The following is an 18,376-nucleotide window of genomic DNA, read 5'->3' as shown; positions in this document are numbered from 1 at the left end:
CTCACAATTGGCAGAAGGACTCAACTCACCAACAAAATTTAACTTTTGACAGAGATTTGCAAAAGAAACACGTATTCATGTTTATCTGAAAAGCCCCAAAACACATTCAGTTTTCAAACTCTAGCTTTACCTGAGGAGTTAGTCCAATCTGTATCTCACAATTGGCAGTAGGACTCAACTCAGCCAGGAAATTTAACTTTTGACATAGATTTGCAAAAGAAACACATATTCATGTTTATCTGAAAAGCCCAAAAACACATTCAATTTTCAAATACTAGCTTTTCCTGAGAAGTTAGACCAATCTGTATCTCACAATCGGCAGTAGGTCTCAATAAGGCCAGAAAATGTAACTTTTGAAACAGAACTCAATTTGCTAAAGAAACACATATTCATGTTCCTCACTGTCTGAAAAGCCCTAAAACACATTCAGTTTTCAAACACTAGCTTTACCTGAGGAGTTAGTCCAATCTGTATCTCAAAATTGGCAGGAGGACCCAACTCAGCCAGAAAATTTTGAAACTTTTGAAACAAAACTCAGATTTGCTAAAGAAACACATATTCATGTTCCTCACGGTCTGAAAAGCCCAAAAACACATTCAATTTTCAAATACTAGCTGTCCCTGAGAAGTTAGACCAATTTGTATCTCACAATTGACTACGACTCAATTCAGCCAGAAAATGTAACTTTTGACACAATTTGTAAAAGAAACATATATTCATGTTCCTCTGTGTCTGAAAAGTTCTGTTTTGAAACAGAACTCAGATTTGATTTAATCTGATTTGAACATGATTTAATCATGTTCCTCACGATCTGAAAAGCCCAAAAACACATTCAATTTTCAAATACTAGCTTTCCCTGAGGAGTTAGACCAATTTCTATCTCACAATTGGCAGTAGGACTCAACTCAGCCAGAAAATTTAACTTTTGACAGAGATTTGAAAAAGAAACACATATTCATGTTTATCTGAAAAGGCCCAAAACACATTCAACTTCAAACACTAGATTTCCCTGAGGTGTTGCACCAATCTGTATCTCACAATTGGCAGTAGGACTCAATTCAGCCAGAAAATGTAACTTTTGACACAGATTTACAAAAGAAACATGTATTCATGTTTATCTGAAAAGCCCCAAAACAATTCAATTTTCAAATACTAGCTTTCCCTGAGGAGTTAGACCAATCTGTTTCTCACAATTGGCAGTAGGACTCAGTTCAGTGAAAACGTAACTTTTGACACGGAACTCAGATTTGCAAAAGAAACACATATTCATGTTCCCCTCTGTCTGAAAAGTCCAACAACACATTCAATTTTCCAATACTAGCTTTCCCTGAGGAGTTAGACCAATCTGTATCTCACAATTGGCAGTAGGATTCAACTCAGCCAGAAATTTAACTTTTGACAAAGATTTGCAAAAGAAACACATATTTATTTTCCTCTCTATTCTGAAAAGCCCCAAAACACATTCATTTTTCAAACACTAGCTTTCCCTAAGACCTGTATCTCACAATTGGCAGTAGGGCTCAATTCATCCAGAAAACTTAACTTTTGAAACAGAACTCAGATTTTCTAAAGAAACACATATTCATGTTCTTCACGGTCTGAAAAGCCCAAAAACACATTCAGTTTTCAAACACTAGCTTTACCTGAGGAGTTAGTCCAATCTGTATCTCACAATTGGCAGTAGGACTCAACTCAGCCAGAAAATTTAACTTTTGACAGAGATTTGCAAAAGAAACACATATTCATGTTTATCTGAAAAGCCCCAAAACACATTCAATTTTCAAATACTAGCTTTTCCTGAGAAGTTAGACCAATCTGTATCTCACAATCGGCAGTAGGTCTCAATAAGGCCAGAAAATGTAACTTTTGAAACAGAACTCAATTTGCTAAAGAAACACATATTCATGTTCCTCACTGTCTGAAAAGCCCTAAAACACATTCAGTTTTCAAACACTAGCTTTACCTGAGGAGTTAGTCCAATCTGTATCTCAAAATTGGCAGGAGGACCCAACTCAGCCAGAAACTTTTGAAACTTTTGAAACAAAACTCAGATTTGCTAAAGAAACACATATTCATGTTCCTCACGGTCTGAAAAGCCCAAAAACACATTCAATTTTCAAATACTAGCTGTCCCTGAGAAGTTAGACCAATTTGTATCTCACAATTGACTACGACTCAATTCAGCCAGAAAATGTAACTTTTGACACAATTTGTAAAAGAAACATATATTCATGTTCCTCTGTGTCTGAAAAGTTCTGTTTTGAAACAGAACTCAGATTTGATTTAATCTGATTTGAACATGATTTAATCATGTTCCTCACGATCTGAAAAGCCCAAAAACACATTCAATTTTCAAATACTAGCTTTCCCTGAGGAGTTAGACCAATTTCTATCTCACAATTGGCAGTAGGACTCAACTCAGCCAGAAAATTTAACTTTTGACAGAGATTTGAAAAAGAAACACATATTCATGTTTATCTGAAAAGGCCCAAAACACATTCAACTTCAAACACTAGATTTCCCTGAGGTGTTGCACCAATCTGTATCTCACAATTGGCAGTAGGACTCAATTCAGCCAGAAAATGTAACTTTTGAAACAGAACTCAATTTGCTAAAGAAACACATATTCATGTTCCTCACTGTCTGAAAAGCCCTAAAACACATTCAGTTTTCAAACACTAGCTTTACCTGAGGAGTTAGTCCAATCTGTATCTCAAAATTGGCAGGAGGACCCAACTCAGCCAGAAAATTTTGAAACTTTTGAAACAGAACTCAGATTTGCTAAAGAAACACGTATTCATGTTCCTCACGGTCTGAAAAGCCCAAAAACACATTCAATTTTCAAATACTAGCTGTCCCTGAGGAGTTAGACCAATTTGTATCTCACAATTGGCAGTAGGACTGTACTCAGCCAGAAAACGTAAATTCTGAAACACAGCTCACATTTGTAAAAGGAAAACATATTCATGTTCCTCACGGTCTGAAAAGCCCCAAAACACATTCAATTTTCAAATACTAGCTTTCCCTGATGAGTTAGACCAATCTGTATCTCACAATTGGCAGTAGGACTCAACTCAGCCAGAAAATTTAACTTTTGACAGAGATTTGAAAAAGAAACACATATTCATGTTTATCTGAAAAGGCCCAAAACACATTCAATTTTCAAATACTAGCTTTTCCTGAGAAGTTAGACCAATCTGTATCTCACAATCGGCAGTAGGTCTCAATACAGCCAGAAAATGTAACTTTTGAAACAGAACTCAATTTGCTAAAGAAACACATATTCATGTTCCTCACTGTCTGAAAAGCCCTAAAATACATTCAGTTTTCAAACACTAGCTTTACGTGAGGAGTTAGTCCAATCTGTATCTCAAAATTGGCAGGAGGACCCAACTCAGCCAGAAAATTTTGAAACTTTTGAAACAGAACTCAGATTTGCTAAAGAAACACATATTCATGTTCTTCACGGTCTGAAAAGCCCAAAAACACATTCAATTTTCAAATACTAGCTTTCCCTGAGAAGTTAGACCAATCTGTATCTCACAATTGGCAGAAGGACTCAACTCAGCCAGAAAATTTAACTTTTGACAGAGATTTGAAAAAGAAACACATATTCATGTTTATCTGAAAAGGCCCAAAACACATTCAATTTCAAACACTAGATTTCCCTGAGGTGTTGCACCAATCTGTATCTCACAATTGGCAGTAGGACTCAATTCAGCCAGAAAATGTAACTTTTGACACAGATTTAGAAAAGAAACATGTATTCATGTTTATCTGAAAAGCCCCAAAACAATTCAATTTTCAAATACTAGCTTTCCATGAGGAGTTAGACCAATCTGTTTCTCACAATTGGCAGTAGGACTCAGTTCAGTGAAAACGTAACTTTTGACACGGAACTCAGATTTGCAAAAGAAACACATATTCATGTTCCCCTCTGTCTGAAAAGTCCAACAACACATTCAATTTTCCAATACTAGCTTTCCCTGAGGAGTTAGACCAATCTGTATCTCACAATTGGCAGTAGGATTCAACTCAGCCAGAAATTTAACTTTTGACAAAGATTTGCAAAAGAAACACATATTTATTTTCCTCTCTATTCTGAAAAGCCCCAAAACACATTCATTTTTCAAACACTAGCTTTCCCTAAGACCTGTATCTCACAATTGGCAGTAGGGCTCAATTCATCCAGAAAACTTAACTTTTGAAACAGAACTCAGATTTGCTAAAGAAACACATATTCATGTTCTTCACGGTCTGAAAAGCCCAAACACACATTCAGTTTTCAAACACTAGCTTTACCTGAGGAGTTAGTCCAATCTGTATCTCACAATTGGCAGTAGGACTCAACTCAGCCAGAAAATTTAACTTTTGACAGAGATTTGCAAAAGAAACACATATTCATGTTTATCTGAAAAGCCCCAAAACACATTCAATTTTCAAATACTAGCTTTTCCTGAGAAGTTAGACCAATCTGTATCTCACAATCGGCAGTAGGTCTCAATACAGCCAGAAAATGTAACTTTTGAAACAGAACTCAATTTGCTAAAGAAACACATATTCATGTTCCTCACTGTCTGGAAAGCCCTAAAACACATTCAGTTTTCAAACACTAGCTTTACCTGAGGAGTTAGTCCAATCTGTATCTCAAAATTGGCAGGAGGACTGTACTCAGCCAGAAAACTTAAATTCTGAAACACAGCTCACATTTGTAAAAGGAAAACATATTCATGTTCCTCACGGTCTGAAAAGCCCCAAAACACATTCAATTTTCAAATACTAGCTTTCCCTGATGAGTTAGACCAATCTGTATCTCACAATTGGCAGTAGCACTCAACTCAGCCAGAAAATTTAACTTTTGACAGAGATTTGAAAAAGAAACACATATTCATGTTTATCTGAAAAGGCCCAAAACACATTCAATTTTCAAATACTAGCTTTTCCTGAGAAGTTAGACCAATCTGTATCTCACAATCGGCAGTAGGTCTCAATACAGCCAGAAAATGTAACTTTTGAAACAGAACTCAATTTGCTAAAGAAACACATATTCATGTTCCTCACTGTCTGAAAAGCCCTAAAACACATTCAGTTTTCAAAAACTAGCTTTACCTGAGGAGTTAGTCCAATCTGTATCTCAAAATTGGCAGGAGGACCCAACTCAGCCAGAAAATTTTGAAACTTTTGAAACAGAACTCAGATTTGCTAAAGAAACACATATTCATGTTCTTCACGGTCTGAAAAGCCCAAAAACACATTCAATTTTCAAATACTAGCTTTCCCTGAGAAGTTAGACCAATCTGTATCTCACAATTGGCAGAAGGACTCAACTCACCAACAAAATTTAACTTTTGACAGAGGTTTGCAAAAGAAACACGTATTCATGTTTATCTGAAAAGCCCCAAAACACATTCAGTTTTCAAACACTAGCTTTACCTGAGGAGTTAGTCCAATCTGTATCTCACAATTGGCAGTAAGACTCAACTCAGCCAGGAAATTTAACTTTTGACAGAGATTTGCAAAAGAAACACATATTCATGTTTATCTGAAAAGCCCAAAAACACATTCAATTTTCAAATACTAGCTTTTCCTGAGAAGTTAGACCAATCTGTATCTCACAATCGGCAGTAGGTCTCAATACAGCCAGAAAATGTAACTTTTGAAACAGAACTCAATTTGCTAAAGAAACACATATTCATGTTCCTCACTGTCTGAAAAGCCCTAAAACACATTCAGTTTTCAAACACTAGCTTTACCTGAGGAGTTAGTCCAATCTGTATCTCAAAATTGGCAGGAGGACCCAACTCAGCCAGAAAATTTTGAAACTTTTGAAACAGAACTCAGATTTGCTAAAGAAACACATATTCATGTTCCTCACGGTCTGAAAAGCCCCAAAACACATTCAATTTTCAAATACTAGCTTCCCCTGATGAGTTAGACCAATCTGTATCTCACAATTGGCAGTAGGACTCAACTCAGCCAGAAAATGTAACTTTTGACAGAGATTTGCAAAAGAAACACATATTCATGTTTATCTGAAAAGGCCCAAAACACATTCAATTTCAAACACTAGCTTTCCCTGAGGTGTTGCACCAATCTGTATCTCACAATTGGCAGAAGGACTCAATTCAGCCAGAAAATGTAACTTTTGACACAGATTTGCAAAAGAAACATGTATTCATGTTTATCTGAAAAGCCCCAAAACACATTCAATTTTCAAATACTAGCTTTCCCTGAGGAGTTAGACCAATCTGTATCTCACAATTGGCAGTAGGATTCAACTCAGCCAGAAAACTTAACTTTTGACACACATTTCCAAAGAAACACATTCATATTCCTCTCTGTCTGAAAAGCCCAAAAACACATTCAATTTTCAAATACTAGCTGTCCCTGAGGAGTTAGACCAATCTGTATCTCACAATTGGCAGTAGGTCTCAATACAGCCAGAAAATGTAACTTTTGAAACAGAACTCAATTTGCTAAAGAAACACATATTCATGTTCCTCACTGTCTGAAAAGCCCTAAAACACATTCAGTTTTCAAATACTAGCTGTCCCTGAGGAGTTAGACCAATTTGTATCTCACAATTGGCATTAGGACTGTACTCAGCCAGAAAACTTAAATTCTGAAACACAGCTCACATTTGTAAAAGAAAAACATATTCATGTTCCTCACGGTCTGAAAAGCCCCCAAACACATTCAATTTTCAAATACTAGCTTTCCCTGATGAGTTAGACCAATCTGTATCTCACAATTGGCAGTAGGACTCAACTCAGCCAGAAAATTTAACTTTTGACAGAGATTTGAAAAAGAAACACATATTCATGTTTATCTGAAAAGGCCCAAAACACATTCAATTTCAAACACTAGATTTCCCTGAGGTGTTGCACCAATCTGTATCTCACAATTGGCAGTAGGACTCAATTCAGCCAGAAAATGTAACTTTTGACACAGATTTACAAAAGAAACATGTATTCATGTTTATCTGAAAAGCCCCAAAACAATTCAATTTTCAAATACTAGCTTTCCCTGAGGAGTTAGACCAATCTGTTTCTCACAATTGGCAGTAGGACTCAGTTCAGTGAAAACGTAACTTTTGACACGGAACTCAGATTTGCAAAAGAAACACATATTCATGTTCCCCTCTGTCTGAAAAGTCCAACAACACATTCAATTTTCCAATACTAGCTTTCCCTGAGGAGTTAGACCAATCTGTATCTCACAATTGGCAGTAGGATTCAACTCAGCCAGAAATTTAACTTTTGACAAAGATTTGCAAAAGAAACACATATTTATTTTCCTCTCTATTCTGAAAAGCCCCAAAACACATTCATTTTTCAAACACTAGCTTTCCCTAAGACCTGTATCTCACAATTGGCAGTAGGGCTCAATTCATCCAGAAAACTTAACTTTTGAAACAGAACTCAGATTTGCTAAAGAAACACATATTCATGTTCTTCACGGTCTGAAAAGCCCAAAAACACATTCAGTTTTCAAACACTAGCTTTACCTGAGGAGTTAGCCCAATCTGTATCTCACAATTGGCAGTAGGACTCAACTCAGCCAGAAAATTTAACTTTTGACAGAGATTTGCAAAAGAAACACATATTCATGTTTATCTGAAAAGCCCCAAAACACATTCAATTTTCAAATACTAGCTTTTCCTGAGAAGTTAGACCAATCTGTATCTCACAATCGGCAGTAGGTCTCAATACAGCCAGAAAATGTAACTTTTGAAACAGAACTCAATTTGCTAAAGAAACACATATTCATGTTCCTCACTGTCTGGAAAGCCCTAAAACACATTCAGTTTTCAAACACTAGCTTTACCTGAGGAGTTAGTCCAATCTGTATCTCAAAATTGGCAGGAGGACCCAACTCAGCCAGAAAATTTTGAAACTTTTGAAACAGAACTCAGATTTGCTAAAGAAACACATATTCATGTTCCTCACGGTCTGAAAAGCCCAAAAACACATTCAATTTTCAAATACTAGCTGTCCCTGAGGAGTTAGACCAATTTGTATCTCACAATTGGCAGTAGGACTGTACTCAGCCAGAAAACTTAAATTCTGAAACACAGCTCACATTTGTAAAAGGAAAACATATTCATGTTCCTCACGGTCTGAAAAGCCCCAAAACACATTCAATTTTCAAATACTAGCTTTCCCTGATGAGTTAGACCAATCTATATCTCACAATTGGCAGTAGCACTCAACTCAGCCAGAAAATTTAACTTTTGACAGAGATTTGAAAAAGAAACACATATTCATGTTTATCTGAAAAGGCCCAAAACACATTCAATTTTCAAATACTAGCTTTTCCTGAGAAGTTAGACCAATCTGTATCTCACAATCGGCAGTAGGTCTCAATACAGCCAGAAAATGTAACTTTTGAAACAGAACTCAATTTGCTAAAGAAACACATATTCATGTTCCTCACTGTCTGAAAAGCCCTAAAACACATTCAGTTTTCAAACACTAGCTTTACTTGAGGAGTTAGTCCAATCTGTATCTCAAAATTGGCAGGAGGACCCAACTCAGCCAGAAAATTTTGAAACTTTTGAAACAGAACTCAGATTTGCTAAAGAAACACATATTCATGTTCTTCACGGTCTGAAAAGCCCAAAAACACATTCAATTTTCAAATACTAGCTTTCCCTGAGAAGTTAGACCAATCTGTATCTCACAATTGGCAGAAGGACTCAACTCACCAACAAAATTTAACTTTTGACAGAGATTTGCAAAAGAAACACGTATTCATGTTTATCTGAAAAGCCCCAAAACACATTCAGTTTTCAAACACTAGCTTTACCTGAGGAGTTAGTCCAATCTGTATCTCACAATTGGCAGTAAGACTCAACTCAGCCAGGAAATTTAACTTTTGACAGAGATTTGCAAAAGAAACACATATTCATGTTTATCTGAAAAGCCCAAAAACACATTCAATTTTCAAATACTAGCTTTTCCTGAGAAGTTAGACCAATCTGTATCTCACAATCGGCAGTAGGTCTCAATACAGCCAGAAAATGTAACTTTTGAAACAGAACTCAATTTGCTAAAGAAACACATATTCATGTTCCTCACTGTCTGAAAAGCCCTAAAACACATTCAGTTTTCAAACACTAGCTTTACCCGAGGAGTTAGTCCAATCTGTATCTCAAAATTGGCAGGAGGACCCAACTCAGCCAGAAAATTTTGAAACTTTTGAAACAGAACTCAGATTTGCTAAAGAAACACATATTCATGTTCCTCACGGTCTGAAAAGCCCCAAAACACATTCAATTTTCAAATACTAGCTTCCCCTGATGAGTTAGACCAATCTGTATCTCACAATTGGCAGTAGGACTCAACTCAGCCAGAAAATGTAACTTTTGACAGAGATTTGCAAAAGAAACACATATTCATGTTTATCTGAAAAGGCCCAAAACACATTCAATTTCAAACACTAGCTTTCCCTGAGGTTTTGCACCAATCTGTATCTCACAATTGGCAGTAGGACTCAATTCAGCCAGAAAATGTAACTTTTGACACAGATTTGCAAAAGAAACATGTATTCATGTTTATCTGAAAAGCCCCAAAACACATTCAATTTTCAAATACTAGCTTTCCCTGAGGAGTTAGACCAATCTGTATCTCACAATTGGCAGTAGGATTCAACTCAGCCAGAAAACTTAACTTTTGACACACATTTCCAAAGTAACACATTCATATTCCTCTCTGTCTGAAAAGCCCAAAAACACATTCAATTTTCAAATACTAGCTGTCCCTGAGGAGTTAGACCAATCTGTATCTCACAATTGGCAGTAGGTCTCAATACAGCCAGAAAATGTAACTTTTGAAACAGAACTCAATTTGCTAAAGAAACACATATTCATGTTCCTCACTGTCTGAAAAGCCCTAAAACACATTCAGTTTTCAAATACTAGCTGTCCCTGAGGAGTTAGACCAATTTGTATCTCACAATTGGCATTAGGACTGTACTCAGCCAGAAAACTTAAATTCTGAAACACAGCTCACATTTGTAAAAGAAAAACATATTCATGTTCCTCACGGTCTGAAAAGCCCCCAAACACATTCAATTTTCAAATACTAGCTTTCCCTGATGAGTTAGACCAATCTGTATCTCACAATTGGCAGTAGGACTCAACTCAGCCAGAAAATTTAACTTTTGACAGAGATTTGAAAAAGAAACACATATTCATGTTTATCTGAAAAGGCCCAAAACACATTCAATTTCAAACACTAGATTTCCCTGAGGTGTTGCACCAATCTGTATCTCACAATTGGCAGTAGGACTCAATTCAGCCAGAAAATGTAACTTTTGACACAGATTTACAAAAGAAACATGTATTCATGTTTATCTGAAAAGCCCCAAAACAATTCAATTTTCAAATACTAGCTTTCCCTGAGGAGTTAGACCAATCTGTTTCTCACAATTGGCAGTAGGACTCAGTTCAGTGAAAACGTAACTTTTGACACGGAACTCAGATTTGCAAAAGAAACACATATTCATGTTCCCCTCTGTCTGAAAAGTCCAACAACACATTCAATTTTCCAATACTAGCTTTCCCTGAGGAGTTAGACCAATCTGTATCTCACAATTGGCAGTAGGATTCAACTCAGCCAGAAATTTAACTTTTGACAAAGATTTGCAAAAGAAACACATATTTATTTTCCTCTCTATTCTGAAAAGCCCCAAAACACATTCATTTTTCAAACACTAGCTTTCCCTAAGACCTGTATCTCACAATTGGCAGTAGGGCTCAATTCATCCAGAAAACTTAACTTTTGAAACAGAACTCGGATTTGCTAAAGAAACACATATTCATGTTCTTCACGGTCTGAAAAGCCCAAAAACACATTCAGTTTTCAAACACTAGCTTTACCTGAGGAGTTAGTCCAATCTGTATCTCACAATTGGCAGTAGGACTCAACTCAGCCAGAAAATTTAACTTTTGACAGAGATTTGCAAAAGAAACACATATTCATGTTTATCTGAAAAGCCCCAAAACACATTCAATTTTCAAATACTAGCTGTCCCTGAGGAGTTAGACCAATTTGTATCTCACAATTGGCAGTAGGACTGTACTCAGCCAGAAAACTTAAATTCTGAAACACAGCTCACATTTGTAAAAGGAAAACATATTCATGTTCCTCACGGTCTGAAAAGCCCCAAAACACATTCAATTTTCAAATACTAGCTTTCCCTGAGAAGTTAGACCAATCTGTATCTCACAATTGGCAGTAGCACTCAACTCAGCCAGAAAATTTAACTTTTGACAGAGATTTGAAAAAGAAACACATATTCATGTTTATCTGAAAAGGCCCAAAACACATTCAATTTTCAAATACTAGCTTTTCCTGAGAAGTTAGACCAATCTGTATCTCACAATCGGCAGTAGGTCTCAATACAGCCAGAAAATGTAACTTTTGAAACAGAACTCAATTTGCTAAAGAAACACATATTCATTCATGTTCCTCACTGTCTGAAAAGCCCTAAAACACATTCAGTTTTCAAACACTAGCTTTACCTGAGGAGTTAGTCCAATCTGTATCTCAAAATTGGCAGGAGGACCCAACTCAGCCAGAAAATTTTGAAACTTTTGAAACAGAACTCAGATTTGCTAAAGAAACACATATTCATGTTCTTCACGGTCTGAAAAGCCCAAAAACACATTCAATTTTCAAATACTAGCTTTCCCTGAGAAGTTAGACCAATCTGTATCTCACAATTGGCAGAAGGACTCAACTCACCAACAAAATTTAACTTTTGACAGAGATTTGCAAAAGAAACACGTATTCATGTTTATCTGAAAAGCCCCAAAACACATTCAGTTTTCAAACACTAGCTTTACCTGAGGAGTTAGTCCAATCTGTATCTCACAATTGGCAGTAAGACTCAACTCAGCCAGGAAATTTAACTTTTGACAGAGATTTGCAAAAGAAACACATATTCATGTTTATCTGAAAAGCCCAAAAACACATTCAATTTTCAAATACTAGCTTTTCCTGAGAAGTTAGACCAATCTGTATCTCACAATCGGCAGTAGGTCTCAATACAGCCAGAAAATGTAACTTTTGAAACAGAACTCAATTTGCTAAAGAAACACATATTCATGTTCCTCACTGTCTGAAAAGCCCTAAAACACATTCAGTTTTCAAACACTAGCTTTACCCGAGGAGTTAGTCCAATCTGTATCTCAAAATTGGCAGGAGGACCCAACTCAGCCAGAAAATTTTGAAACTTTTGAAACAGAACTCAGATTTGCTAAAGAAACACATATTCATGTTCCTCACGGTCTGAAAAGCCCCAAAACACATTCAATTTTCAAATACTAGCTTCCCCTGATGAGTTAGACCAATCTGTATCTCACAATTGGCAGTAGGACTCAACTCAGCCAGAAAATGTAACTATTGACAGAGATTTGCAAAAGAAACACATATTCATGTTTATCTGAAAAGGCCCAAAACACATTCAATTTCAAACACTAGCTTTCCCTGAGGTTTTGCACCAATCTGTATCTCACAATTGGCAGTAGGACTCAATTCAGCCAGAAAATGTAACTTTTGACACAGATTTGCAAAAGAAACATGTATTCATGTTTATCTGAAAAGCCCCAAAACACATTCAATTTTCAAATACTAGCTTTCCCTGAGGAGTTAGACCAATCTGTATCTCACAATTGGCAGTAGGATTCAACTCAGCCAGAAAACTTAACTTTTGACACACATTTCCAAAGAAACACATTCATATTCCTCTCTGTCTGAAAAGCCCAAAAACACATTCAATTTTCAAATACTAGCTGTCCCTGAGGAGTTAGACCAATCTGTATCTCACAATTGGAAGTAGGTCTCAATACAGCCAGAAAATGTAACTTTTGAAACAGAACTCAATTTGCTAAAGAAACATATATTCATGTTCCTCACTGTCTGAAAAGCCCTAAAACACATTCAGTTTTCAAATACTAGCTGTCCCTGAGGAGTTAGACCAATTTGTATCTCACAATTGGCATTAGGACTGTACTCAGCCAGAAAACTTAAATTCTGAAACACAGCTCACATTTGTAAAAGAAAAACATATTCATGTTCCTCACGGTCTGAAAAGCCCCCAAACACATTCAATTTTCAAATACTAGCTTTCCCTGATGAGTTAGACCAATCTGTATCTCACAATTGGCAGTAGGACTCAACTCAGCCAGAAAATTTAACTTTTGACAGAGATTTGAAAAAGAAACACATATTCATGTTTATCTGAAAAGGCCCAAAACACATTCAATTTCAAACACTAGATTTCCCTGAGGTGTTGCACCAATCTGTATCTCACAATTGGCAGTAGGACTCAATTCAGCCAGAAAATGTAACTTTTGACACAGATTTACAAAAGAAACATGTATTCATGTTTATCTGAAAAGCCCCAAAACAATTCAATTTTCAAATACTAGCTTTCCCTGAGGAGTTAGACCAATCTGTTTCTCACAATTGGCAGTAGGACTCTGTTCAGTGAAAACGTAACTTTTGACACGGAACTCAGATTTGCAAAAGAAACACATATTCATGTTCCCCTCTGTCTGAAAAGTCCAACAACACATTCAATTTTCCAATACTAGCTTTCCCTGAGGAGTTAGACCAATCTGTATCTCACAATTGGCAGTAGGATTCAACTCAGCCAGAAATTTAACTTTTGACAAAGATTTGCAAAAGAAACACATATTTATTTTCCTCTCTATTCTGAAAAGCCCCAAAACACATTCATTTTTCAAACACTAGCTTTCCCTAAGACCTGTATCTCACAATTGGCAGTAGGGCTCAATTCATCCAGAAAACTTAACTTTTGAAACAGAACTCAGATTTGCTAAAGAAACACATATTCATGTTCTTCACGGTCTGAAAAGCCCAAAAACACATTCAGTTTTCAAACACTAGCTTTACCTGAGGAGTTAGTCCAATCTGTATCTCACAATTGGCAGTAGGACTCAACTCAGCCAGAAAATTTAACTTTTGACAGAGATTTGCAAAAGAAACACATATTCATGTTTATCTGAAAAGCCCCAAAACACATTCAATTTTCAAATACTAGCTTTTCCTGAGAAGTTAGACCAATCTGTATCTCACAATCGGCAGTAGGTCTCAATACAGCCAGAAAATGTAACTTTTGAAACAGAACTCAATTTGCTAAAGAAACACATATTCATGTTCCTCACTGTCTGGAAAGCCCTAAAACACATTCAGTTTTCAAACACTAGCTTTACCTGAGGAGTTAGTCCAATCTGTATCTCAAAATTGGCAGGAGGACCCAACTCAGCCAGAAAATTTTGAAACTTTTGAAACAGAACTCAGATTTGCTAAAGAAACACATATTCATGTTCCTCACGGTCTAAAAAAGCCCAAAAACACATTCAATTTTCAAATACTAGCTGTCCCTGAGGAGTTAGTCCAATCTGTATCTCAAAATTGGCAGGAGGACTGTACTCAGCCAGAAAACTTAAATTCTGAAACACAGCTCACATTTGTAAAAGGAAAACATATTCATGTTCCTCACGGTCTGAAAAGCCCCAAAACACATTCAATATTCAAATACTAGCTTTCCCTAAGACCTGTATCTCACAATTGGCAGTAGGGCTCAATTCATCCAGAAAACTTAACTTTTGAAACAGAACTCAGATTTGCTAAAGAAACACATATTCATGTTCTTCACGGTCTGAAAAGCCCAAAAACACATTCAGTTTTCAAACACTAGCTTTACCTGAGGAGTTAGTCCAATCTGTATCTCACAATTGGCAGTAGGACTCAACTCAGCCAGAAAATTTAACTTTTGACAGAGATTTGCAAAAGAAACACATATTCATGTTTATCTGAAAAGCCCCAAAACACATTCAATTTTCAAATACTAGCTTTTCCTGAGAAGTTAGACCAATCTGTATCTCACAATCGGCAGTAGGTCTCAATACAGCCAGAAAATGTAACTTTTGAAACAGAACTCAATTTGCTAAAGAAACACATATTCATGTTCCTCACTGTCTGGAAAGCCCTAAAACACATTCAGTTTTCAAACACTAGCTTTACCTGAGGAGTTAGTCCAATCTGTATCTCAAAATTGGCAGGAGGACCCAACTCAGCCAGAAAATTTTGAAACTTTTGAAACAGAACTCAGATTTGCTAAAGAAACACATATTCATGTTCCTCACGGTCTGAAAAGCCCAAAAACACATTCAATTTTCAAATACTAGCTGTCCCTGAGGAGTTAGTCCAATCTGTATCTCAAAATTGGCAGGAGGACTGTACTCAGCCAGAAAACTTAAATTCTGAAACACAGCTCACATTTGTAAAAGGAAAACATATTCATGTTCCTCACGGTCTGAAAAGCCCCAAAACACATTCAATATTCAAATACTAGCTTTCCCTGATGAGTTAGACCAATCTGTATCTCACAATTGGCAGTAGCACTCAACTCAGCCAGAAAATTTAACTTTTGACAGAGATTTGAAAAAGAAACACATATTCATGTTTATCTGAAAAGGCCCAAAACACATTCAATTTTCAAATACTAGCTTTTCCTGAGAAGTTAGACCAATCTGTATCTCACAATCGGCAGTAGGTCTCAATACAGCCAGAAAATGTAACTTTTGAAACAGAACTCAATTTGCTAAAGAAACACATATTCATGTTCCTCACTGTCTGAAAAGCCCTAAAACACATTCAGTTTTCAAACACTAGCTTTACCTGAGGAGTTAGTCCAATCTGTATCTCAAAATTGGCAGGAGGACCCAACTCAGCCAGAAAATTTTGAAACTTTTGAAACAGAACTCAGATTTGCTAAAGAAACACATATTCATGTTCTTCACGGTCTGAAAAGCCCAAAAACACATTCAATTTTCAAATACTAGCTTTCCCTGAGAAGTTAGACCAATCTGTATCTCACAATTGGCAGAAGGACTCAACTCACCAACAAAATTTAACTTTTGACAGAGATTTGCAAAAGAAACACGTATTCATGTTTATCTGAAAAGCCCCAAAACACATTCAGTTTTCAAACACTAGCTTTACCTGAGGAGTTAGTCCAATCTGTATCTCACAATTGGCAGTAAGACTCAACTCAGCCAGGAAATTTAACTTTTGACAGAGATTTGCAAATGAAACACATATTCATGTTTATCTGAAAAGCCCAAAAACACATTCAATTTTCAAATACTAGCTTTTCCTGAGAAGTTAGACCAATCTGTATCTCACAATCGGCAGTAGGTCTCAATACAGCCAGAAAATGTAACTTTTGAAACAGAACTCAATTTGCTAAAGAAACACATATTCATGTTCCTCACTGTCTGAAAAGCCCTAAAACACATTCAGTTTTCAAACACTAGCTTTACCCGAGGAGTTAGTCCAATCTGTATCTCAAAATTGGCAGGAGGACCCAACTCAGCCAGAAAATTTTGAAACTTTTGAAACAGAACTCAGATTTGCTAAAGAAACACATATTCATGTTCCTCACGGTCTGAAAAGCCCCAAAACACATTCAATTTTCAAATACTAGCTTCCCCTGATGAGTTAGACCAATCTGTATCTCACAATTGGCAGTAGGACTCAACTCAGCCAGAAAATGTAACTTTTGACAGAGATTTGCAAAAGAAACACATATTCATGTTTATCTGAAAAGGCCCAAAACACATTCAATTTCAAACACTAGCTTTCCCTGAGGTTTTGCACCAATCTGTATCTCACAATTGGCAGTAGGACTCAATTCAGCCAGAAAATGTAACTTTTGACACAGATTTGCAAAAGAAACATGTATTCATGTTTATCTGAAAAGCCCCAAAACACATTCAATTTTCAAATACTAGCTTTCCCTGAGGAGTTAGACCAATCTGTATCTCACAATTGGCAGTAGGATTCAACTCAGCCAGAAAACTTAACTTTTGACACACATTTCCAAAGAAACACATTCATATTCCTCTCTGTCTGAAAAGCCCAAAAACACATTCAATTTTCAAATACTAGCTGTCCCTGAGGAGTTAGACCAATCTGTATCTCACAATTGGCAGTAGGTCTCAATACAGCCAGAAAATGTAACTTTTGAAACAGAACTCAATTTGCTAAAGAAACACATATTCATGTTCCTCACTGTCTGAAAAGCCCTAAAACACATTCAGTTTTCAAATACTAGCTGTCCCTGAGGAGTTAGACCAATTTGTATCTCACAATTGGCATTAGGACTGTACTCAGCCAGAAAACTTAAATTCTGAAACACAGCTCACATTTGTAAAAGAAAAACATATTCATGTTCCTCACGGTCTGAAAAGCCCCCAAACACATTCAATTTTCAAATACTAGCTTTCCCTGATGAGTTAGACCAATCTGTATCTCACAATTGGCAGTAGGACTCAACTCAGCCAGAAAATTTAACTTTTGACAGAGATTTGAAAAAGAAACACATATTCATGTTTATCTGAAAAGGCCCAAAACACATTCAATTTCAAACACTAGATTTCCCTGAGGTGTTGCACCAATCTGTATCTCACAATTGGCAATAGGACTCAATTCAGCCAGAAAATGTAACTTTTGACACAGATTTACAAAAGAAACATGTATTCATGTTTATCTGAAAAGCCCCAAAACAATTCAATTTTCAAATACTAGCTTTCCCTGAGGAGTTAGACCAATCTGTTTCTCACAATTGGCAGTAGGACTCAGTTCAGTGAAAACGTAACTTTTGACACGGAACTCAGATTTGCAAAAGAAACACATATTCATGTTCCCCTCTGTCTGAAAAGTCCAACAACACATTCAATTTTCCAATACTAGCTTTCCCTGAGGAGTTAGACCAATCTGTATCTCACAATTGGCAGTAGGATTCAACTCAGCCAGAAATTTAACTTTTGACAAAGATTTGCAAAAGAAACACATATTTATTTTCCTCTCTATTCTGAAAAGCCCCAAAACACATTCATTTTTCAAACACTAGCTTTCCCTAAGACCTGTATCTCACAATTGGCAGTAGGGCTCAATTCATCCAGAAAACTTAACTTTTGAAACAGAACTCAGATGTGCTAAAGAAACACATATTCATGTTCTTCACGGTCTGAAAAGCCCCAAAACACATTCAATATTCAAATACTAGCTTTCCCTGATGAGTTAGACCAATCTGTATCTCACAATTGGCAGTAGCACTCAACTCAGCCAGAAAATTTAACTTTTGACAGAGATTTGAAAAAGAAACACATATTCATGTTTATCTGAAAAGGCCCAAAACACATTCAATTTTCAAATACTAGCTTTTCCTGAGAAGTTAGACCAATCTGTATCTCACAATCGGCAGTAGGTCTCAATACAGCCAGAAAATGTAACTTTTGAAACAGAACTCAATTTGCTAAAGAAACACATATTCA

Source organism: Pituophis catenifer, unplaced genomic scaffold (genome assembly GCF_029215685.1).
Source record: "Pituophis catenifer annectens isolate HBS135680 unplaced genomic scaffold, rPitCat1.0.hap2 SCAF_1, whole genome shotgun sequence".
Taxonomy (NCBI): Eukaryota; Metazoa; Chordata; class Lepidosauria; order Squamata; family Colubridae; genus Pituophis; species Pituophis catenifer.
The sequence above is the reverse complement of the archived record's forward strand: the minus strand, read 5'-3'. Positions refer to the sequence as shown.